At 44.3% G+C, this 25,727-nt stretch overlaps 2 pseudogenes; one reads left to right on the forward strand and one right to left on the reverse strand.

Annotated features, from left to right (window-relative positions):
- The first annotated feature begins 1,617 nt into the window (after positions 1–1,617).
- Positions 1,618–14,464, forward strand: Blvrb-ps1 (biliverdin reductase B, pseudogene 1; annotated as a pseudogene).
- Positions 14,465–22,034: 7,570 nt separating this feature from the next.
- On the reverse strand, positions 22,035–23,565 carry Rpl17-ps9 (ribosomal protein L17, pseudogene 9; annotated as a pseudogene).
- Positions 23,566–25,727: the final 2,162 nt, after the last annotated feature.

Genomic DNA, 25,727 nt, shown 5'->3' on the forward strand with positions numbered 1-25,727 from the left:
CTGGACTGCTGGTATCCTGACAACGGAGATTGGAATCACCCCCAAAGAACTAATTTTAAACAAGTTCACATCCCCTTGTCCTATTTACCATCTTTCTCCCCTACCTTTGGACAGTGGTCTAGAAGGGGGTTGGGGGGTTGAAGCATTTGAGAATTCTTACTAAAGTAGGTTTTAAAAAATCTAAGCCTGCAGATCTCCCTGTCTGTCTGCAGCCCCAGTTGTCCTGAGTCTCACAATGTAGACTTGGCTGAATTCAAACTCATAAAGATCTGATTACCTCTGCCTCCCTAGTGCTAGGCAATCAAAGGCATGAATCACCCACCATACCTGGCAATAACAAGTCTTCATTCAGACTTTCATTAACCCTTGCAACTTCAGCCTCCATTAGGACACCAACACACTTTATGTTTTATTTATGCTAGGTAAGGAAAGTGTTCCCTATTCAAATGTAATATTTGTTCCCATAAACTCCCCAGATAAAAGAAAAAAACGACGATTTCATATACAACCTAGTTAAGCTTGCCTTTGTGCTGCTTGCCTTTGTACACAGTCTTGATCTGATTGTGGTCTCCACTAGAGCTTCACTAGGGGAGGCTGTCGTGCGTATGGCTCCAATATCAGGAAATCCCCAAAATCTTTTCTCCACTCCCTGATTGCTTTCCTCATTCATGCACATCCTGTGTGTTGGCAAGAGGTGAAGACAAAGGTTTGAACTGAAGGACTCGCCCTTTGTTATCAGTCTCTGTGTGGATTTGGTTGCGGGGCTTTCCCCAGGTGAGTGGGGTCTGGTGTCTTGAATTTCTCCAAACAAAGGTGAATAAATCGTATTGAGAGAGCAGCGTTAAGTGGCTCCCATCGACTGCCTATCCTCTCGGAACATGGCACCATACCCTATCTATTCTCTTCACTCTGAGACAGGTAGAAAGTGGGAACAGGAAAGGGGCAGGTGTGGGAAGGAAAAGAAGCTCACCGTGGGATCTTAGCTTTTGTTTCTGCTGACTGAGAACCAAGACAAATATTTATTCTATAACATTACTGACAAAGCCAAAGTTGCCTACAGAGATTGAGTGTGTTTTCCTAAAGCCACTGTTAGCTGAGTCATTAGGGACAGCCTTGTCCTTGGCAGTGCCAACAAGTTGGGTGTGGTCAGCCATCCTCAACAGGCCAGTTAAACAGACATATAATAGAAAAAGGCTATTTAAAAGAAAAGTGTATTTGATGAAGCCACATGGTGGAGAGGAACAAATAAAAGTTCTAGTGACCAAGGCCTGAGTGCATTCTGACATGGGATTTGGTTTAAATAGGCAAAGCTGGGCTGGAGAGGTGGCTAAGAGCACTGGCTAAGAGCACGGCTAAGAGCACTGGCTGCTCTTCCAGAGGTCCTGAGTTCAATTCCCAGCAACCACATGGTGGCTCACAACCATCTGTAATGGGATCTGATGCCCTCTTCTGTTGTGTCTGAAGACAGCTACAGTGTACTCATGATAAATAAATAAATCTTTAAAAAAAAAATAGGCAAAGCTAACCAGCTTGCTCTGGGTGCAGTTGGTTCTTTCACTGACCATCATCTGGGCTCCAGTACTTCCTGCAAGGGCGTCTAGCAAATTGTCAGAACTGTGAGAACTCCCTCAGAGGTGACTTTCTCCTCCAGCTGGCATCAGGCCTCAGCCCTTTCCCAGTAGGAGACTTCTCAGGAGATTCCTGTTTATACAGGGACCATTATTCATTCATCTGAAAGCCAAAGGGAGGGCCCACAAAGTTCTCTTTAGAACATTCTGACTGTGCCAGGATGGTTACAACATCTCAAACAAGAATGTTAAAAGAATTAGCAAACTTAGAGCAGAGTGTTTGTGGTTTACCTATTAGGTTCCTTCCAGGCCTTAACAGTGCATCTCATAGAACATCTTACAATTGGAAAAACCTTCAACATCGACAAACACGGGCTGTTGCTGTCGTTCAGAGTGATTCCCTAGCATGCACAAGGTCCTGGATTTGATACCCAGCACCACGAACACCTTCACATTGGTGAGTTTGATTTTGCCTGGTGGGGCAGTGCTGTGTGTTTGTAATGCTAGGTACACAGTGTAATTGAGGCGGTAGTAAAAAAGCACAAAAACAGCCACCCCAGGATTAGGGAAAGGTTTTATTGCAGATGAGAGAGAGAGAGAGAGAGAGAGAGAGAGAGAGAGAGAGAGAATAGCTAGAGGTATCTGGGGAGTCTGTCATGGCTACCTCTCAGGGGACTGGGAGGAGCAGAGGGGAAAGGTAGAGAAGAAGCAGAGTGTAGATGGCTAGGACTACCTCTAGGGCACAGAGGGGGTTAGCAGAAATGGCAGGAGAGTCCTGCCAGCTATAAGGGTAATAAAGTCAAGTTGAGGCGGGAGGAGGGTAGGTTAGCTGGAACAGCCGGGGAACTAGCCAGGGGCTCTGATCTGTTGGAGGCTTGCTTGAATTAATAGAGAACTAGATGCCCTCTCTGGAGTGAGGCGGGGGATTTGTAGGACCGGATAAGAAAGTAAGGCTTTTCCTGGCAAACAGAAACCCACTTTACAAGGTTTCTGAGGGATGCTGAGAGCTTATGGGTCAGAGTCCAGTCTGGGCTGAGCCTAGATTCTCATTTTTGGACATTGAAATCTAACTTGCAGGTGTATAAGAACTGGAGAGAGAATGAGAGTGGGGGAGAAAAAGAGAGAAGGAGGGAGGGACGGAGGGAGAGAGAGGGAGGGAGGGAGAAACCACTTTGTATATTTTCACCTTTTTCCTCCTTCCTTAAACTTTACTTAATATTTAAACCTTGTCATAAATTACATCATTTAACCAATATAACTTAGCCACAAAATCATCTATATAGCCACTGTAAAAATATCTAAGGAAGACCGCACCTCTTGGGAAGCCCACACCTGTGCTTGGGGTGTGTAATTTTGTTTCCTAACTCCACCCCCTCTCCTTTCTCTGACAGCCTGAAGCAGCCTCTACATACTAAAATCACTAACTTTGTTTTACTCTGATTCATCCTAAAACTCTCTTCTGTAGGATGGCCAAGGATCTGACTTCATCAGAGTGGAGCTGCAGAAGAGGGGAGGTGTTGACTGAAACACACACACACACACACACACACACACACACACACACACACACACACACAGTTACTGACAGTAGATCTGGGCTGTGTCTTTCTGCTGCTTCTGACAATTCCATTTTATTTAATTTTGAGAGTGAGTTCCCGGTTATCCTGGAACTCACTCTGTAGACCAGGCTGGCCTTGAACTCAGATCCTCCTGCATCTGCCTCTGGAGTACTGGGACAAAAGGTGTGCACCGCCACTACTACTTGGCTGTCAGTTCCATTGTATTAATAACCAGCTACTCAAAGATGGATTCCTTGACTCTTCTTGCCTTGCATCCTTTCCCTACTAAGACCCGGCAAACAATCTTTGCTGTTGCCTCAGTATGCTGCTTCCTTTGGAAAGGGCTCTGAGGCCATAACTCAGGCCAGCCAACGTCTAAGTAACTGTATCAGAGGTTTCACCCTTCCTTCAGTAAAACCCCGAGACTAAAGGCTGGAGTTCAAACCACCAGGTGATAGATAGTATGACTCATTTTTTTCCTATCATTTCAGCCATTGCCAATAAGAACCGTGCAACTGTATACTTAGCTTTTATTTTGTTTATACACTGTTCCTTGGGTCAGGAATGTGTCCATTTCCTTTGTGACAGGGACTTTCACTGGCTTGGAGCTTGCCAATTGGCTTTTCCTTGTTGGCTAGCGAGCGGTAGGGATCTGCCTGTCTCTGCCTCTACAGCACTGGGATTCCAATTGTAGGCCACCACGCCTGCCTTTTTCTGTGGGTGTTAGGAATCAAACTCAGACCCTTGTGTTGCAAGACAAGCACTCTGTTAGCTGAGATACCCTCCCAACCCCGAGTTTAAGTTTTCCTACACATGAAGTCACCCAGCTCCTCATGAGTTGGATTAGTCATTTCTAAATTCCAACTAAGGTTTTATTTCTAGTCACTGATTACACAGAGCATGACTGCTCCTCCGTGCTAGGGTGCTGTGGCAAGCAACCCAGGAATTACCGTTCCTCATTCTCCTTCCTTTTATTCTTTCTTTTCATAGATCAAAACACAGCCATCTCCCCTTATGTGTGGCTTCAGTTACCTAAGCTCAGCTGTGGTCAGGAAATGGCTAATGGAAAATTCCAGAAATCATTCATAAGTCCTCAATTGCACCCTGTTCTGGGAGGAATGATGAAACTTTGTGCCGTCAAATGGAGTCCTGACTAGTACGCTACCCATTCCTTTGTGCAGGGCATTGACACCACACACCACTGCCTCTGAGTCTCTCGGTAGTCAGAGCCGTGATGCAATGGCACGGTGATCGGGTTTGTCAGAATGATTCTACTCTGTAATGGGCTGTCATTGGTAATTTCTTCCTGTGCCTAATTGTAAAATCAGATTTGTTCTATCCTATGTGTGAGAGTTTTGCCCTCATGTGCACATATGTACTTATTGAGGGTTTGGTGCTTTTAGAGGTCAGAATAGATCCCCTGGAACTGGAGTTACAGGTGGTTGTGAACTACCATATCGGTGCTGGGACTTGAACCCAGGTCCTCTTCAAGAGCAACAAGTGCTCCCAACAGCTGAGGCATCTCTCCAGCCCCTCCTGGGCTCAGTTTATAAACTGAACCCCCAGTTGTTCTACCACTTGAGTCCTGTGAGTTACAAGCAGATGACACCAGGTTCAGTTTATACAGTGCCAAGGACCAAATCCAGGGCTTTCTGCCTCCTAGACAAACAGTCTACCAACTGAGCTGTATCTCAGCTCTGCTGGATTTTGTTGCTGCTGCTGTGTTTTGAGACAGGGTATCATAGAGACCAGACTGGCCTAGAACTCACTGTGTAGCTTTAGATAAACTGGAACTGCTTTACCTTCCTGGATCCTCCTGTTTTCTTTCCCAAATGATAGGATTACAGGCACCTGTTTCAACGTAGCCCGACTGTCCTGGAACTCACTCTGTAGGCTGGCCTCAGACTCAGAGAGCCACCTGCCCCTGCCCCTGCCTTTCAAGTGGTGGGACTAAAGGGATGTGCCACCACACCCAGCTCTTTTAATTTTTCATTATTTGTCATTTTGATCATGTTGAATTAATGTTTATAATGAAGTGAAAACTCCATACAGTATAATGTGGTGACATTATTATTTAACATCACAATCTCATGGAGCCATCACCATTATTAAGAATGGTTCCCCCCAGGGGCTGGGGATTTAGCTCAGGTGGGGCTGGGGATTTAGCTCAGTGGTAGAGCGCTTACCTAGGAAGCGCAAGGCCCTAGGTTCGGTCCCCAGCTCCGGAAAAAAAAAAAAAAAAAAAAAAAAAAAAAAAAAGAATGGTTCCCCCCAACCCGCTGTGCGCCCCACCTTGCAGCTACTGGGTTCCCGCGCATCCTCGGAGTTCTCAGCTTTTCGGGTCCTGGACCCCGCAACGTGACTGTCAAGAAGAGCGTGATCTTCTGTGCCACCGGCAGAACCGGGCTCACCACACTGGCGCAGGCAGTGCAAGCAGGTTACAAGGTGACAGTTCTGGTTCGAGACTCCAGCAGGCTGCCGTCAGAGGGGCCCCAGCCAGCCCACATGGTGGTAGGAGATGTTCAGCAGGCAGCCGATGTGGACAAGACTGTGGCTGGGCAGGATGCCGTCATCATGCTACTAGGCATTGGCAACGACCTCAGTCCCACTACAGGAATGTCCGAGGGCACCTGGGACATTGTGGCAGCCATGAAGGCACATGGAGTGGACAAGGCCGTGGCCTGCACCTTGGCCCTCCTACTCTGGGACCCGATCAAGTGCTCCCACGCCTACAGGACCTGACCGATGACCACATTAGGATGCATAAGATTCTGCAGGAGTCGGGTCTGAAATGCGTGGCTGTAATGCCCCCACACATTGGGTACCAACCACTAACCGGGGCCTACACAGTGACCCTGGATGGACAAGGGCCCTCGAGGGTCATATCCAAGCATGACCAGGGCCACTTCATGCTTCTGTGCCTCACCGCCCATGAGTAAGACAGACACAAGACCTACCCCTCCCACCAGTATGACTAGGACCCTGACCCAGGGTCCCATCCTGAGAAATGGCATACATGGACGGATCAATAAATTTTTAGCCAAGAACTTAAAAAAAAAAAAAAAAAGAATGGTTCCCCCCACTCCAAACCAGAACATTGTTTTCATTGAACAATAACTTTCCTATTTACCCTGCTTCTAGACTCTGGTAACTTTTAGACTATTTACTAGCTAACTTAATTTTTATCTTTTAAATGTTTACTATAAACCAAGCCACATTATGTTCTTTTGTGTGTGCCTTATTTCATTTAGAGTATTTATTTTCAAGATTCAATTTTACTGTAACATGTATCAAAACTCCATTTCTCTGGATAGTTGTTGGATAATATTCCATTGTTTTAATATACCGCATTCTGCATGTGTATTCATGTAGCTGATCCCAGTTATTGCTACTCAATTTCACTCCTTGCTACCGGCCCCACCAATGTTCTGGGCTCCCTAATGAAAGACACACACACACACACACACACACACACACACACACACACACACACACACTTTATATATATTTTTTAAAGATTTACTTGTTTGTTTTATGTAAGTACACGGTACACTGTCATTGTCTTCAGACACACTGAAAGATCGGGTTCCATTACAGATGGTTGTGAGCCACCATGTGGTTGCCGGGAATTGAACTCAGCACCTCTGGAAGAGCAGTCAGGACTCTTAACCGCTGAGCCATCTCTCCAGGCCCACACTTTATATTTTAATATGCCTTTAATAGCTCAACGGTTGGGCCACTTCTAAGCTCTGTGTGGCTAGTACACTCCCCTCCGATATCCCTGAGTTATTACTTGCACGGAGCCATATTGGATTTGGGCCTAGCCGCTTTTTGAACTGCAGGGTTCAAAGTGACTAGGTGACTCTGGGCTGTTTGGCTACAGAGACCCACCCCTAAGATGACTGCCTTAAGTCTTAAGATTGTTGAATGAAAGCCTCTCCCATGAATTTACGGCACAGGAAGATAACATTCAAGGGATGCCTCAGCTCCCATAGCAGATACCTGTTACCTCCTGAATCAACACCCAGTGTCTCCACCGCCTGACCTCAACGTCTACCGCCTGACCTCTTTGCCTCCAGCTATCACTACCTATATCTGCACCTCCCTCTCCTCTGTGTTTCACAAAGGACACTCCCCCTACCTGAAAGCCTTAAAAGCTGTAACGTTCACCCCAATAAACGAGACCTTGACAACAGAACTTTTGCTTGGTCTTCTTCTTTTCTTCACCCCCATTTTGGCCCACAGGTAGAAAGCCTCTTCGGGACCCTGAATAACTGGGTCCCCGCTGGCAGGGACAATTACTCACTAAAATCTCTACTCCATCTTTGCTACCCTGGACCCAGACCTGCAGCCCCTCGGCTGCATTCCCTGGCACCTACTTGACATCTATTTTCTCTGCCCTCTGCACCTCTTCGGCATGTCTCTCTTCTCTCTTCCCAGGCTTAGAGACTGTCCCTTCATGCTCCTTCCTCAGCCCCTTGCTTAGAAATCCTGAAGTCCTGCCTCTTTCTCCCCGCTCAGCCTTTGGCCACTGGCAAGTTTATTTACCAGTCAAAACCAGCTGGGGGCAGGGTCCCTCAGCAGCTTGAGCAATTTTGGGGACCATAATTAACATAACACAAGCAGCACAAAATTCACAACACACTCAACTGCTGATTGAATCCTTTCCAAGTTTTTTAAAAAATATTTATCTATTTAATGTATATGATCATTGTATATGTATATGGTGCTGACACACCAGAAGAGGGCATTGGATTCAAATGCAGGTGGTTGTGAGCCACTATGTGGTTATTGGGAATCGAACTCATGACCTCTGGAAGAGCAGTCAGTGCTCTTAACCACTGAGCCATCTCTCCAACCCTCTTTCCAAGTTTTTGCCATTGAGAGTAATGCTAAAATGTGTGGCAATGTTTTTTTCCTGAAAAATGCTTCTTAAAGTTCGCTTTTACAAATCAAGCTTTTGCCCAACTTCAACCAAATTTAGTAATGTGCTTTGATCATTTATAACTAAGCCCTTATTCTGCTTATATACTGTGTTTTTGACCTGTTTGGAATTATATGGCCTCTAGGAAAAACGATGCGACCAATCTTAGTATATTTTCCAATGCCATCAACTCCTCCAAGCACAGGTGAGCACACAGCTCTCATTGTACCATATTCTGTACATTTCCTTGGTGAACCATCCATGTCTCTGACTCAGAACAACATGTATGCATGAGATGTGGTGACAACCAAGTCTGAGACCATTCTCTGGAAGCAACGAAGCATTGGAAGTGATGTCCTAGAGAACTCCAAAATGTTGGAAATGCCACGTGGGTATAAAGTGATATCTGGTGTGGCTTTGTGTGCTTTTCTCAGACAGGTGGTCCCGAAGAATGATTTTATCCCTCATGAGATGCCTTTAAGGTTGATTAAGATAAAAGTTTCTCACCCCTTCTGCTTCCTGTGTTTGCTGTACTCAATATACAGACAGGGTGCCCCTGTTTTTATATTAGACATCACTTAGATTAGACCTTTCTCTTCCAAGCTAGACTTCTTTTAGATTAGACTACTGTTAAATGAGAAGAAGAGAGATCAAAACATTTCTTGAGGAAAAGATACCAAGAGTTAGAGTCTTTTTTCTTTTATGCATCACAAATATGAACATTTTGGTACAAATTCTCATTATAAAATGTTGTGGTTTGCCCTGGAGTTATCTGTATTTTGATGCTAATTTCACTGCCTCAAGGATGGCTGCTTAGTCACATCTTCAGGACTCAGGTGACTTCACCAGAACCTTCTCCCCATTGAATTTGTAAAGTACAGGTGAGGGGCAGGTACAGGATAGAAGGAGGCCTGTCACTGGATGAGAAGGAAGGATGGGCGGGTAAGAAGTTTGAAGGAAGAGGAGGGACAGCAGAGAAGCCATGGAAGCACAGCATGGAGGCTGACGTTAAGAGTCCACGCTGTACCTTTTCAGGTCGTTATGAATGTTCTTGAGGGATGGTTGCGTATTGGGATTTGTATCTTTAGGTGGGCAATTATATCTTATCATTTGGATCAAAGGTTATTGTGTTGTGTGTTCTTTCATGTAGTGATTTAAGTGTAAGAGAGTGTGTGGTGGCTGGAGACACTGGGCCACCACGGAATCAGGATGTGTGTCTGGCAGGGAAACCTGCCTTGGGAACTAGATAGGTAGAGAGATTGCTGCCAGGCTCAGAGAGAGGCCTTCGGCAGTGTGATATGGGATGGAGCAAAGTGGGTGAGCGGCTTTGCTGACTGAGACTTAAGATATCTAGCAGATATCTTGGGGCACTGTGATGTAGACCTAGAGCAGGAAAAGGATAGCATTTCATTTTTTACTTTTACTTACTAACTTACTTATAGATCTTCTTGTGGCCTAAAACTCAATACACAGCTGAATATGACCTTGAATTTCTTTTTTTTTTTTTTGTTTTTGGTTCTTTTTTTCCGGAGCTGGGGACCGAACCCAGGGCCTTGCGCTTCCTAGGCAAGTGCTCTACCACTGAGCTAAATCCCCAACCCCGACCTTGAATTTCTAATCCTTCTTTATTCCAGTACAAAGATTACAAACATGCGCATGCTCAATTTACGTGGTGGTGGAAATCAAATCTAGGACTTCTGTATGTTATGAAAAGAGAATTATACGAATTCTAGGTTTAGAAATATAAAAATTAAAAGAATAAACCCCAAAAGGCCACAGACCCAGGGCTAAGCCCTGCAGCCAGGACTAGCAGGCCATAAAGATAAAGGAGCACAGGAAACACTGTCCAGGCAGGACTGACAAGCCATAAAGAAAAGGAATGCAGGAACCAGCCTGAGTTAATGGGACTGATTCATGAGACGTCTGGCAAGAAGACATCTCCCCCCAGCTCACTCAGGGCCATCCTCCAGACCCTGATAAGCCCCTGACTTCTAACACATACTCTTTCTGCTTTGTTCTCACTGCTATGTTTAAATGAGCCAATTGTATGTAACCACGCCAAAACCCCCTAGCCTTCTCTATATAACCCTCTGACTTTTGAGTTTCGGGGTCGACACCTCTGTCTCCTGCGCGGGATACGTGTCGGCCCGGAGATCTCTGTAATAGGTCTCCGTAATAAACCTCGCCTTTGCTTATTACATCCAAAATGGTCTCTCTGTGTCTGGGGTCCGCGATTTCCCAAGACTTGAGTAAGGGTCTCTCTGCGTGGGATTTTTCATAATGGGGGCTCGTCCGGGATCTCCGTGACGACCCCAGACTCCGAAGACCCCTTGGAGGTGAGTTGGATGTTTGTCTGAGTGTTTCTGTGAGAGCGGCGCCGCAATTGTCAGTCTGTGTCTGTCTCTGTTTTGGTTCCGCCGTGTGTGTATATATGTGTGTCTCGGTACCGGTGAAGTCTCACTCTGGTCAGTACTTAGAGAGTGGACGTGGAGTCTCACTCTGGTCAGTACTTAGAGAGTGGAAGTGGAATTTCACTCTGGTCAGTGCTTAGAGAGTGGACATGGAGTCTCACTCTGGTCAGTGCTTAGAGAGTGGACGTAGAGTCTCACTCTGGTCAGTGCTTAGAGAGTGGAAGTGGAATACGTGTTAGTGTCTGTTGTCTGTATTCTGTTTCTGTGTTTGGTATCCCAGAAGCAGCTAAGGTTAAGCTGCAGTTTGGGCCAGGTACTGAAGGTACCAGGCATCTGTGAAAATTGGTTATAGGATGCTTTGTCTTGGTCTTGTTTGTCTGGTTTGTTTTCTGTGGTATTGTTGAGTGTCTTTTTGGCTTTTGTTTCGTTTTTGAATTTTGGACTGACGACTGTGTTTGAATTTGGACTGATGACTGTGTTTGAAATCTTGGACTGATGACTGTGTTTGAAATCATGAAACTGTTTGCTTTGTTCGTCAAAGAGTTTTACTTGGTCCTCTTGGTGCTTAAGTTAAAAGTTAAAAATAATTTGCTTGAGAGAAATTGTTTTCTGCCAGGGAGTTTTGTCTTTCTCTCTTGAGCCTCCTCCCCAAGGAGAGATGCCCCTCCCTTTACTCCCCTTGATCAGCCTAGCTGCTGTTAACAGTTGTGTAAACAGACATTAACAAAAACCTTTAGGACAAAACCACTCGTAAATAAAAAAGTTCCCCAGATTAGGCCTCCGGTATGAAACAAGTATAGTGAGTAAGAAACTTAATTTTATGGACCCCGCTCTAGTGGAGGTGTGTTGGTTGATGGCCAACGTTATTTTTTTAAAAACATAGTGTTTTATCTGTGCTTGTGCTCCCAACACACAGTAGGGGGGAGCAAAATTAGCTGCGGAGCTGCTGCAGCGAGCATGGGGACTTCTCAAGTCTCACCCAATTTTTCTGGCTCTTCAGGAGCTGTTTAAAAGGAAAAGGCTTAAGGTAAAAAGAAACACTATAGAGAGATTTCTTAGTGAATTGCTACACCTTGGTTCGCTATCTCTGGGAATCTCACGGTAGACAGCTGGGATAAGCTGGGGAAGATTTAAATTTTGCCTGGGAACAAGGAATCTTAAAGGTGGAGTTTCAGCCGGTATGGCACTTAGTGCGCAGCTGCCTAAAAGATCAGAAATGCTGTCAACAGGCTATAAAAAAGGGACAGGCTGTGTTACAAATGCTACAGGAAGAATGATCTAAAAAGGCTGAAAGTGAGGTGGGGGAGGACTCTAAAGAAAACAAGAACAAGAAAGAAATTTCTGCTTTTAGTGACCAGACCTTCAACTCTTTTTTTTTTTTTTTTTCAGACCTTCAACTCTTGCTCACAGAAAGAGGGTGCTCATTAGGAGAAGTTCTTTAAGGAGCCTGCCTTATCTGCTGGCCCTATTCCAAGAGAGGAGTCAGTCTCCAGCATTAAATTACTTTTCTCACTGGTCATCATTAACATAGAGAATGCCTTTGATCCTATCCCCACAGCAGCCAGTTCCTGCCCCTGTGGTCGAAATGTCCCAGGTTGGGGGGCAGAGAAGCCCCTAAAATAGTTTCAAAAAATCTACAACAAACTGTAAAGAACTTTGTTTTGTTTAGCCAGTCAGAATTTAAAATTCAGGCTTTGGCTGTGGCCAAGGTCAGGATTAATGTTTTCTTTTCCATGGGCCTTTAGCCCACTGAGAAAGTTTGGTAAAGGGCTGCTACTGAGGTCCTGAAAGCCCCAGGTGAACTGGTTACAATTCTTTTGTCAGCTGCTTAGTATCTAACACCCAGGTTCTAACCGTCTCTCCACCCTTTTGTTATTAGTTCTTACTGGAAGCCTAGTGCCATTTAGAGGATGGGTCTCTTGAGCGATAAAGCCACTGAGCTGGCACTAAAGGGAGGTACTCCTTAAGGGAAAAATCTAAGTCCAGAGAGACAACCGGTAACAGATAGACTGCCCCTCTGCTCACTTTTCTGTTTCACAGACACAAGGCCTTTTTGTCCCAAGAAAGCCTCCTGGCTTAGCTGTGTGACTAAATGCTATTTGCCCTCTTCAGTGGACCTCTATTCTCGAGATTCCCTTGTTTTCTCACCATCCCATTTAAGATGCTTGTTAGTAACTGTTACAGGTCTTCTTTACCACCGAGGAAAGACGGAATCCTACTAGAGGCCAGAAAAAATGTTCCAGACACGGATGGAAGGCCCTCACTTCTGCCTGTTGACTTCAAAACGCCTAAAGGTAGGGAGTGCCAGGTCTGCCGCCAGACTCCAAGGGTGGGTCTCTGAGGGGCTAAAAAATGCCCCACCAATCTGGCTAAGATAAGAAAAGGATATAAAGAGAATGTTACAAAAATTTAAAGGGTTAAGTTAAGTTGCTGAGAGTTAGTACAAGTTACAGAGAAAGAGGTAAAAAGAACAGAAAGCTAGAAAAAAAAAAGAGACAAAAAGAAGAGGAAGTTAGAGAGATAAAGAGAGATAAAAGACAAGAGAGGAACATATACTGGCCACAGTAGTTAGGGAACCTAGGAAGATAGTACCTGGCAACAGAAGAGAATTCCTGGCTAAAGATCGGTGTGCCTAATACGAAGAAAAAGGACACTGGGTCAGGGACTGCCCAAGAAAGAACAAGAGGGGCCACTGGAGAGCTTCTTGGTCCTAGAGTGCTGGCTATATACAGAGATAGAAGAGAAGTGTGAATACAGGGACCCAATGCTCTGTGCTCCTATGACCCCCTCCAGTGGGCCAATGTGCAAAGACCTTGAGTGCAAAGAGCTACTGACAACAAACAATACTTATGGACTGCCCGAAGAACAGTGGACCTTGGCGTGGGCCGGGTAACCCACCCACTAATTCATGGTCATCCCTGACTGCCCCTATCCCTTGCTCATGAGAAAATTGCTCTCCAAATTGGCTTGTGTGGGCTGAAATGGCTAGATGAGGCCATGTGTATACATATCTATAGACTGTGTATGTAGAGCTTAAGACCTGTCTCAGTGCACCAGTAACTGATGCTGGGAGATGAATGGCTTAGCGCTGTTCTGCTTGGAACACATCACTCCTGCCAGCCGGGCACTAACAATTATCACCCAATCCAGGACTTAAACTGTGATAGAGTGGCTGATAGAGTGTCCCAAAAGATGGGACCACTGGTCAGCTGCCATGGACTAGATTCTCCACCGATTGGGGACAATCTGGTCACCTTGCTGCCCAATCCGGACCTGGAGCCACCACAGCAGGAGTGTCAAACACTGACAGAAACACATGGGTGGAGGAAAGACCTCTGCGACTGGCTGATTGACCCCTGCTGAAAGCCGAGGACCTTGTCCACAGACGGGAACAGTTCTCTTCATGAAGGTCAGAGATAAGTGGGTGCTGCCGTGGTGGACAAAACAATGTCATCTGGGATGGCTGAACCTCAACCCCCCAACACATCAGCACCACAGATGTCTTTGCCATCTCTTAGATGCCCTGATGAAGCCAACAACTGTGAGTACTATTCATTGCCCAGGACATCAAGAAGGAAGAGATTCAGTGACATGGGACAGTAACAAAACAGATAAAGTGGCTCGGGAAATGGCTATCCAGAAGCCTATCCTGGTTACAGGCCTACAAGAAACAGCCACTGGGAACTGAGATTAGACTAAGAGATGGCCTCACTTAGTCAAATTCTTTTTTTTTTTTTTTTTTTTGGTTCTTTTTTTTTCGGAGCTGGGGACCGAACCCAGGGCCTTGCGCTTCCTAGGTAAGCACTCTACCACTGAGCTAAATCCCCAGCCCCGAGATGGCCTCACTTAAAAAAGGCCCAAATTGCTTAAAAGATAAAGGACAATGGCACACTTGAGGGGAAAGCTATACCCCCCCCCAAAAAACAAACAAAAGACTCACTTTGCCAAATTAAGAATTTTAGACTCATTTAAGAGATAAGAAGTTTGTCCAAATAGTTAAAATATATATAGTAGACTTTAAGATTTTAGCCAAGAGAGACAGTAAAAAAGTATAAGATACGTCAGTAAGTAAATGCTTAACAAACAAACAGGACAAAGAGACCTAGAGAGTTTAACGAAAAGTTAAAGTGAACTTCACTGAGATAAAACCAGAAAAATATAATCACAAGTATCTCCGAGTGCTTGTAGATACCTTTTCAGGAATAGATAGAAGCTTTCCTCACCAAACGAGAGACGGCCTCTACAATCATCAAGAAGATACTGGAAGAAATCTTCCCCAGGTCTGGAATGCCCAAGGTAATCTGGTCTGACAGCGGCCCTACTTTCGTTGCCAAGGTAAGCCAGGATGTGGCCAAGTATTTAGAGGTCGATTAGAAATTACATTATATTTACAGACCTCAAAGTTCAGGACAGGTAGAGTAAATAAATAGAACTCTAAAAGAGACCCTAAACAAATTGACTATGGAGACTGGCACAGACTGGGTGACACTCCTTCCCTCCTGCTCTCTTCAGAGCAAGAAATACCCCTTCCAAATTCAGCCTTACCCCCTTTGAGATCTTATATGGGGCCTTAGCTCCCCTGACTGTATTAGATGATGTTACTGAACCAACATGTCATAGTAATAATGATTTGTGTGCCAGGCTAAAAGACCTACAGGTGATACAGAAAGAAATCTGCTCACAGCTGACAGCAGCCTATGCCCCGGAGAACCCTGAGACATCCCATCAGTTCCAGGTCGGAAGCAGCTACACTGAGCCCAGACACTCGAGCCTTGCTGGAAAGGACCGTACCTGGTGCTGCTGACCACCCTGACAGCCGTCAATTCTCAGCCCTCACCAGCCGTGTACTAGCTGTTAGGGCTGAGAGCTGGGACCTAGAGGGAAATTCAGTCATGTTTGTCCTGGGTTCCATTGAGATAGGTGTGGGGATAGGCTTGATTTCTATTACAAATGATATAACATTACATATGTTAGTACTCCTAACACTTCTTGGGACTGTGCCTCAGGGATCACAACCTATATAAGTTTAGAAATTCTAAAAGACAGTCATGACCTTGGTGTATAGGTTCAGATAGTGTCCAGATAGAATCCTGATGCTAAAGACTTTTTAGCTGACCTCCAAGAATACCTAACCTCCCTCTCAGAGGTAGTCCTTCAAAATAAAAAAAGGGTCAAACCTGATATTCCTTAAAGAAGGAGCCTGTGTGCTACACTGAAAGAATGTTGCTTCTATACAGACCATTCAGGAATAATTAAAGACTCCATAAATAAACTTAGAAAAAGGTTAGACAAAAGACAGACAGAAAAACACATAAGAGATGGTTCGAGAGCTAGTTTAGTAGATCTCCCTAGATGACTACCCTACTCTCTGCTACAGCTGGGCCATTATTAATAATTTTCTTGTTTTTAGTTTTTGGCCCCTGCGTGACAAACAGGTTAATTGCTTTTGTTAAAAATCGAGTGGGTGCGGGGCTGGGGATTTAGCTCAGTGGTAGAGCGCTTGCCTAGGAAGCGCAAGGTCCTGGGTTCGGTCCCCAGCTTTGAAAAAAAGAACCAAAAAAAAAAAAAAAAATCCAGTGGGTGCTGTGCGGTTGATGGTTCTGAGAAAACAGTACCAGTCAGTTAGGACAACTGGTGAGACCAAATACGAGATTTGATATCAAAATTCTAAGATTAGAATTATTTAGTAGGAGAAGATGGGAATGAAAAGAGAATTATACAAATTCTAGGTTTAGAAATATAAAAATTAAAAGAATAAACCCCAAAAGGCCACAGACCCAGGGCTAAGCCCTGCAGCCAGGACTAGCAGGCCATAAAGATAAAGGAGCACAGGAAACACTGTCCAGGCAGGACTGACAAGCCATAAAGAAAAGGAATGCAGGAACCAGCCTGAGTTAATGGGACTGATTCATGAGACGTCTGGCAAGAAGACATCTCCCCCCAGCTCACTCAGGGCCATCCTCCAGACCCTGATAAGCCCCTGACTTCTAACACATACTCTTTCTGCTTTGTTCTCACTGCTATGTTTAAATGAGCCAATTGTATGTAACCACGCCAAAACCCCCTAGCCTTCTCTATATAACCCTCTGACTTTTGAGTTTCGGGGTCGACACCTCTGTCTCCTGCGCGGGATACGTGTCGGCCCGGAGATCTCTGTAATAGGTCTCCGTAATAAACCTCGCCTTTGCTTATTACATCCAAAATGGTCTCTCTGTGTCTGGGGTCCGCGATTTCCCAAGACTTGAGTAAGGGTCTCTCTGCGTGGGATTTTTCAAGACAAGATTTCTAGCAACTAAACTATATCCCTAGACTGTTTTTTCTTTTTTGAGACATGGTTTTACTATGTATGTAGCTCAGGCTAACCTAGGACTCATGACTAATCCTTCTAACTCCACTTTCTGAGCATGTCCTCCAGTCTGCTCCTGATCTCACCCATCTACAAAGAGATAATCTAATTGAGACTGTAGTATTCCTCATTTAATGTTATCAACGCCACTTCAGAATCATTGTATATAGACACACTGATTTATTTCTGAACTTTCACTTCTTTTATATTGATATCCACCACTACTTCTACACTATTATCACATTGTCTTGATTATTGTTGTTTAAACAATAGGATCTGAAACTAGGAAGTATGAGTTTTCTAACGTAGTTCTTTCACCAAACTCAATTCATGTTGACATCAAACTGCCCCATTACTCCCTGTTGCGTAAACCAGTGGATTTTCAGACTGTTCAAACAGCATTTGATTCTATTCTGTGGGCAAATAGAGAGGCAGATGACTCTGCACCTTTTAGGAACATAACAACAGCTGGTGGAACCCATGAGGCACAGACCAGTAAGTAATTTGCCCATAAATGTGACAGGTTGCCACCCCATAACATATCAAAGTAACTTGGGCTCATGAATGTGTTAAAATCATATTAGAAAAACCAAAGTGGGGAGTGCTTTTAGTCCCAGAACTCAGGAGGGAGATCTATGTGAGTTTGAGGCCAGCCTGGTCTACAAAGAGAGTTCTAGGACAGCCAGGGCTACACAGAGAAACCCTGTCTTAAAAAAACAAACAACAAAACAAAAACAAAATTGGAAAGCCAAGCCTGAGAACTTATCCAACACTGTCGTGGGGCTGGCTGCCAGGGGTTTAATAATAAAGACAAAGACATCTGACTAGCATAAAGCTGTTGGCTTGCTTGCTGGGGCAATCCCTCAGCTAGCCCATCTAACTCAACCCAACTTCCCTGCCAACAAGCTTCTCCACATGGCTCTCTCTGTTTTACTCGCATTCCCCCCAACCGCACCCACCCCCCTGCCTCTCTCTCTCTCTTCTCCTCTACCACACTTCCTTTTCACAAACACACACAAAATCCATTAGCATAGGAGACTTCTTCCCTATGGCAATGTGCCCTTCTTTTTGTGTAGGTGAGGAAGCAGCAAACATTTACACCTCCTGCTCACCTGGTGCTGCCTGGCACAGCAATTAACAATGGAGAATACAGGGACATGCCTTCATTGCATAGGGGTGGGTTACCCCAACACAACACTCTAGACTGAAGTAAGAGTGTTAGACCAAGGCCAGAGAGATGCTGTGATGGTTTGTATATGCTCGGCCCAGGGAGTGGTACTATTAGGAGGTGTGGCCTTGTTGGAGTAGGTGTGTCACTATGGGTGTGGGCTTTAAGACCCTATCCTAACTTCCTGGAAGCCAGTATTCTGCTAGCAGCCTTCAGATGAAGATGTAGAACTCTCAGCTCCTCCCACACCATGCCTGCTTTGATGCTGCCATGTCCCCCCCTTGATGATAATAGACTGAACCTCTAAATCTGTAAGCCAGCCCCAATAAAATGCTGTTTTTATAAGAGTTGCCTTGGTCAAGGTGTCTGTTCACAGCAGTAAAGCCCTAAGTAAGACAGATGTTCATCTATTAAGAGCACTGGCTGCTCTTCTAGAGGATCTGGTTTAGTTCTCACAGTCTACAAGGTGGCTAATAATCATCTATAATTCTAGTTGTAGAAAATGCAATGCCCTCTTATGACCTCCAAGGATACCCCACACACACATGGTACAAAATATTCAGGCAAAGCACCATAGACATTAAAATAAAAAGTGTAGCTGGGCAGTGGTGGCACAGACCTTTAATCCCAGCACTCAGGAGGCAGAGGCAGGCAGATCTATGAGTTTGAGGCCAGCCTGGTCTACAGATCAAGTTCCAATATAGCCAAGACAATATAGAGAAACCCTGTCTCAAAACAAAACAAAACAAAGGAAAGGAAAGGAAAGGAAAAAACCCTTACCTGGTCCCCATAAGAGCAAGACATCAAACACTAACATGGTGATGGTGACCACTGATCTGTCATTTGCCTAGCTGATGTGTGTGACAAGGAACTGAGAGACATGTATCTGTCTAAAGGTTTCTGCTTGGCTGAGTCCACACTGTCAATGTGGCCAATTATTAATATTTCTGTTCAACTGTCTACACATTTGTTTCTCTAGGCCTGGATCTGCCTATTGGAATTGGAGGAAGCCCTTGTGTGAGTCCTAGATGACTGTGTATTGTTGACGTGGGCACAGCCTTGTTGTGGTTTGCCCTGAGTTATCTGTGTTTTGATGTTAATTCCACTGCCCCAAGGACAGCTGCCTAGTCACTTACTCAGGACTCAAGTGACTTCACCAGAACCTTCTCCCCATTGAATTTGTAAAATACAGGTGAGGGGCAGGTACAGGATAGAAGGAGGCCTGTCATTGGAGGAGAAGGAAGGATGGGTGGGTAAGAAGTTTGAAGGAGGAGGAGGAGACTGGAATGGAAAGGAAGAAGAGACAGGAGGAAGAGGGATAGAAGCAGGAAAATGTGGCAGGTGACGTTAAAATTCCACGCTGTACCTTTACAGGATGTAGAAGCAAGATTTCCTGTTTGAGGGCAGCCTAATTACATAACATGGCCTCAAAAAGTTTTGCCACAATAATTTAAATCAAGACTCAAATGTTCTTTGTGTAATATGATTTTAAATGGCTTAAAAATATCTTTAAAAGATCTAGGGGAGGGGCTGGGGATTTAGCTCAGTGGTAGAGCGCTTGCCTAGGAAGCGCAAGGCCCTGGGTTCGGTCCCCAGCTCCGAAAAAAAAAGAACCAAAAAAAAAAAAAAGATCTAGGGGAATGAGCATTAGAAAAGTTTTTGGAGTGTATGGGTTGGAAGGAATAGAATGGATCAGAGAGAACAAAAAATGAATTTGTTTTCAGGGTAAAACTCTCTTCTTCGAGGAGTTGAGAAAAAGACCTAGGGTGTGTTAGCTCCGGATGCCAGAAAACAAAAGAAGAAGCTAGAAGGAAACAGATCTTGGCTCAGAAACCGCTATCATCACATTTCACCCTTCAGCAGAAAAAAAAGCCATTGCACATCAGACATCTGGCCACAGAGTGCCATGGAGAGCCCCCACTTCTCTTAATCCCGTCTTTTCACTTCCTTCCTCCACTTCCCTCCGTCACTGTGAGGGTGAACTACTCAGCCTTGCTCTATCCGTCCGGATTTCTCAATCTTGGGTCTTCTCTGGGATGCCCCGTACTTCTCATGTCTGTTTTAATCTTTGCCTCTCTATTCCCTGCCAAGGGTATTCTTGTTCCCCTTTTAAATAAGGAGTGAAGCATTCACATTTTGGTCATCCTTCTTGAGTTTCATGTGTTCTGTGCATCTAGGGTAATTCAAGCATTTGGGCTAATAGCCACTTATCAATGAGTGCATACCATGTGTGTTTTTCTGTGATTGGGTTACCTCACTCAGGATGATATTTTCCAGTTCCATCCATTTGCCAATGAATTTCATGAAGTCATTGTTTTTGATAGCTGAGTAGTATTCCATTGTGTAGATGAACCACATTTTCTGTATCCATTCCTCTGTTGAAGGGCATCTGGGTTCTTTCCAGCTTCTGGCTATTATAAATAAGGCTTCTATGAACATAGCGGAACATGTGTCTTTGTTATATGTTGGGGCGTCTTTTGAGTATATGCCCAAGAGAGGTATAGCTGGGTCCTCAGGTAGTTCAATGTCCAATTTTCTGAGGAACCTCCAGACTGATTTCCAGAATGGTTGTACCAGTCTGCAATCCCACCAACAATGGAGGAGTGTTCCTCTTTCTCCTCCTCCTTGCCAGCATTTGCTGTCACCTGAATTTTTGATCTTAGCCATTCTACTGGTGTGAGGTGGAATCTCAGGGTTGTTTTGATTTGCATGTCCCTTATGACTAAAGATGTTGAACATTTCTTTAGGTGTTTCTCAGCCATACAGCATTCCTCAGCTGTGAATTTTTTGTTTAGCTCTGAACCCCATTTTTTAATAGGGTTATTTGTCTCCCTGCAGTCTACCTTTGTGTGTTCTTTGTATATTTTGGATATAAGCCCTCTATCTGTTATAGGATTGGTAAAGATCTTTTCCCAATCTGTTGGTTGCCGTTTTGTCCTAACAACGGTGTCCTTTGCCTTACAGAAGCTTTGCAGTTTTATGAGATCCCATTTGTCGATTCTTGATCTTAGAGCATAAGCCATTGGTGTTTTGTTCAGGAAATTTTCTCCAGTGCCATGTGTTTGAGATTCTTCCCCACTTTTTCTTCTATTAGTTTGAGTGTATCTGGTTTGATGTGGAGGTCCTTGATCCACTTGGACTTAAGCTTTGCACAGGGTGATAAGAATGGATCGATCTGGGGGCTGGGGATTTAGCTCAGTGGTAGAGCGCTTACCTAGGAAGCGCAAGGCCCTGGGTTCGGTCCCCAGCTCCGAAAAAAAGAACCAAAAAAAAAAAAAAAAAAAAGAATGGATCGATCTGCATTCTTCTACATGCCGACCTCCAGTTGAACCAGCACCATTTGCTGAAAATGCTATCTTTTTTCCATTGGATGGTTTTGACTCCTTTGTCAAAAATCAAGTGAGCATAGGTGTGTGGGTACATTTCTGGGTCTTCAATTCTATTCCACTCGTCTATCTGTCTGTTTCTGTACCAATACCATACAGTTTTTTATCACTATTGCTCTGTAATACTGCTTGAGTTCAGGGATACAGTCTTGCTTTTAACACAGCTAATTGTAACTGACTCAATTTTAAGGAAAGATCTCCTAGTAAGAAACTTCCACCCAAGAGGCACTAAATAACCAAGAAAGATGGCAGCCACCTCTTGGAAGATGGGATAGAGTTAACTCTCTGCCACGGTAAGACTGCAAGCTGAATCTATGAAATGTAAGAAGAAAGATGCCTTATAAAACCATCAGCAATTGAGTCAACTTCATTTCAGAAGGAAGTAACACTGGCTGAATGTCAGATTGATAGCAAATCAGTCAAAGCTTGGAGATGACCAAGCACCCCTAACTGGGTAGGCATGAGCAACACAGCCATCACACATGCACAGTGTGAGCCTGACTTATGATATCACTGAAATGACACAGTCTCAACAGACACTACTTCAGTTATGTACAGTTTCTGTCATTACTCTATAAAATCCCTTGACAAAGGAAATTTACTGTGTTTTCCCCCTCGGACACTCCTCCCACTTTTGGATGGTTTCTCTCTTTTCTTCAATTAATTTCTTTCTTTCTTTTTTTTTTTTCTTTTTCTGAGACAGGGTCTCTCTATGTAGCCATGGTTGTCCTGGAACTCTCCATTGTAGATCAGTCAGGATCCCCTGGAACTGGAATTACAGACAGTTCTGAGACACCTTGTGGGTTTTAGTGAGGGCTCACTTCTTTCTCCCATTTTATATTCCCACCTTGGTCTATAAAGGGATAAAGAGACCAGGTATGTAGGCCCTTAGTACCTTTTCTGATAATTCCACTAGATCAGGTCCCACCCTTAACATTACCCTGATTACTTCCTTGGGAACCTTATTTCTAAATATTGATACTCCATGGGTTACAGTGTCAACAAATGAGGTTTTGGGGGTTGTTGTTGTTGTTGTTTTTGAGACAGGGGTCTACTATGTAGCTCAGAATTCATGATTCTCCTGACTCAGCCTCCTGGGTGCTAGAGGTATAGGCATGTGTCACCACGCCCACCTTTCAATGTATGAATCTCAGTAGGTTCTTAAAACACCAGGATCTCATGTACTCTAGGCTAGCCTCGGGTTCACGATGTAACCAAAGATAACCTTGAACTTTTTTTTAATCTGCATTTATTTTATGCTGAATTTATTCCCCTGCCATGAGTTTTTGTCCCTTCAGTTTCTTCTGGGATATCTTTTTCGTCTGTGCAACCTCCTCTTCTGACTTTGGAACAGGCTGTTCCTTCTCACTGCGGAGCATCTCAACGTGGCAGGGGGAGCTCACGGGTGGGCTAAGTGGCCATGGGCTCTGTAGGTTCATCGGCGCCATGTTAGGTGCTTCGCTCATCCGCCTGTGTTCGATGATTGGAGAATCCACGTCTAAACCCTTAAGTTCAGCATTACTCCCTGTATTTTTAAGCATGTACAGCAAAAATTCAGCACTCTTTTTCTGGCCACTCTCCCTTTGTCCAGCCCACTGTTTGGCCTGGGTACACCTATCAACGCCACCATTATACCACCAGAATGACACATTGCTTCTTTAAAGTGACATCCTTCAGATACTCGGTGACTTTTCAGATATGGATATGACTACCCTTGATGACCTGCGCACTTTCCCGCGTGTTCTTAACGTGAACTCGAAAGTTGGAACCTCTTGATTTGCATGATTTTGTAGGATTTTCTGGGTCAAGAGAGTAGGGAATCATCTTCACAGGTCACCTCTGGCCGCTTACAGGAAGAGGAAGCCAACCCTGAACTTTTTTAAACCTCTTGCCACCATCCTTGAATGTTGGGATTATAGAGTTTATGTTATTGAACTCACTCAGGGCTTTGTGCATGCAGGCAAGCATGCTAACAACTAAGTTATGAAACGTATCCCAACAAGACACAACTATTTAATTCATAGCGTCCATATCCAACTAGAATTTAAACTCCATAAGAGAAGGGGCTTCTTTATTCCTGCTCATTTCTCAGGGTTTAGTGCAATACACCATGGAATGAATTCTTAAATGTATAAATATATCTGGCTTCCTTGCCTACCACTTTAACTCTTTCTAACCACATGAAACTCGGTTTTGTTTTGTTTTTTTAAGATTTATATATTTCATGTGTGTGAATATACTGTAGCTGTCTTCAGACACACCAGAAGAGAGCATCCAATTCCCACTGCAGATGGTTGTGAGCCATCATGTGGTTGCTGAGAATTAAACTCAGGACCTCTAGAAAAAGCAGTCAGTGCTCTTAACCGCTGAGCCATCTCTCCCACCTAAAACTCAGTTTTGTTTGTCTACTTTCAGGTTCTGAAATGGCCTTGAAATGGTGGCCATTTTATGTTTGGCATGTATTACAGGATATTTGATCACATTGTGAACCCTGAAATTGTGAACTGAAAAAAAAAATCTGTTTCTTGTTGAGGTATGGCTCAGTCCTAGCGCACACTTTTTTTTTTTCTTTTCTATTTTTCGGAGCTGGGGACCAAACTCAGGGCCTTGCGCTTGCTAGGCAAGTGCTCTACCACTGAGCTAAATCCCCAACCCCCCTAGCAGCACACTCTTAACCCAAGAGCTTTCTGTAAACAAGAGCTAAAGAAAGTCAATGATAGGTCAAGAGGTGGAGCAAGCAAACAGTTGCCAGGGATCGAACATAAGAAAACCCAGGAAATAGAAAGGGGAGTCTTTGAGTTGAAGGGCATTTAAGACATAGTGGAGAAGGAGAGAGAGCTTTTTTCTTCTGGGAGGTCATCTGGGTGCTTTCTCTGCCTCTCCGAGCTAGCAGGCTTCCGCCACAGTATCTGGCTCCTGAGTCTTCTTTTGGCAAATCAAACGTTTGAGATTTTGTTTTGAAAACAACAAGGACGTTTCATTTATTGCAATTCCTTCCAAGAAGGAGTTGGTTCTTCCCTTTCCTTGAGTTACAACTATCATTTTTGTCTGCCAGTGTAACCGGATTGGGTGTTATGTGAAAGGGTAATGTGTTTATAGTTCATCTTTGTATGATGATGAAATATGATAAAACTGTTCAAATCTAAGAAACTGTCTTAAGATGACCAATTTTCTGATACTATTCCCAGGGGATGAGCTGTTATCCTGCTTCCAAATGTGCAAGTCAACTTGGAAAGGCCATCCTCATATTTATAGCCAGAGCAACCACTATAGACAGACTGCCTCACCTGTTTCCAAAGTCCAAATCTGTTAGTGCAAATTTATAAGTGTTGCATATTTCTCTTAACCCAGCTATCTCCCAGATAATTGAGACAGGGCTATTAGGTTTATTTAATAACTTTAAGGTACTACAACTGAGCAGTTTTAATCTATTTTAATCCTCCAAACTAACCTGGCTACCTCTCAGCCAAAATCCCTAAGATATTTGCACTTTAGTATTGATCTGGTTCTCTCTGCTCCAGGTGTCTTCTTATGGTGTCTTCTGGACCCTTTCCTCAGAGGCTAATTCCTGTTTCCTCTCCTTTGACTGGCATAGAGGAAGTCCAGCCCTTTTCGCTCCTCTGCTCAGTCATTGGTGGATCAGCTTCTTTATTGACCAATTGGGAAATAATTGGTGAGCAATGTTTAGACAACATTGAGGCAGAGAGTTTTCAGAATAAGGATTGCAACTAGATTGGAGGTGGAGGGGTAGGCACAGAAATCAACATTTGAATCTTACACAAATCCCAATGTTGGGTGACGGTTTAACAAGTTGAAAGCCACTGAAGTTTTATGTAAGTGACAAGGACACCTGGAATTACAAAACTCAAAGTTCATGTAGGACAGAAGACATCTCTGTCCCCCTCACCTCCTCTGGGGTGTGGAAGAGAGGGGTGTGGAAGAGAAAGGAGGAATATAAGAAAATGGCTGGAGGTTTGGCTCTTGAAAGTTGGGGGTTGGGCTGGAGAGATAGCTCAGTGGTTAAGAGAACTGACTGCTCTTCCAGAGACCCTGAGCTCAATTCCCAGCAACCACATGGTGGCTCACAGCCATCTGTAATGGGATCCAATGCCCTCTTCTGGTGTGTCTGAAGACAGTTACAGTGTGCTCATATAAATAAAAATAAATCTTTAAAAAAAATAAAGTTGGTGGTTGAATGACCCTCTCACAGGGATCACTTAAGTGATTGGAAAACACAGATATTTATATCATGATTCATAACAGTAGCCAAAATTATAGTTATGAAATAGCAACAGTGGGTTGGGGATTTAGCTCAGTGGTAGAGCACTTGCCTAGGAAGTGCAAGGCCCTGGGTTCGGTCCCCAG

Source organism: Rattus norvegicus, chromosome 18 (genome assembly GCF_036323735.1).
Source record: "Rattus norvegicus strain BN/NHsdMcwi chromosome 18, GRCr8, whole genome shotgun sequence".
Taxonomy (NCBI): Eukaryota; Metazoa; Chordata; class Mammalia; order Rodentia; family Muridae; genus Rattus; species Rattus norvegicus.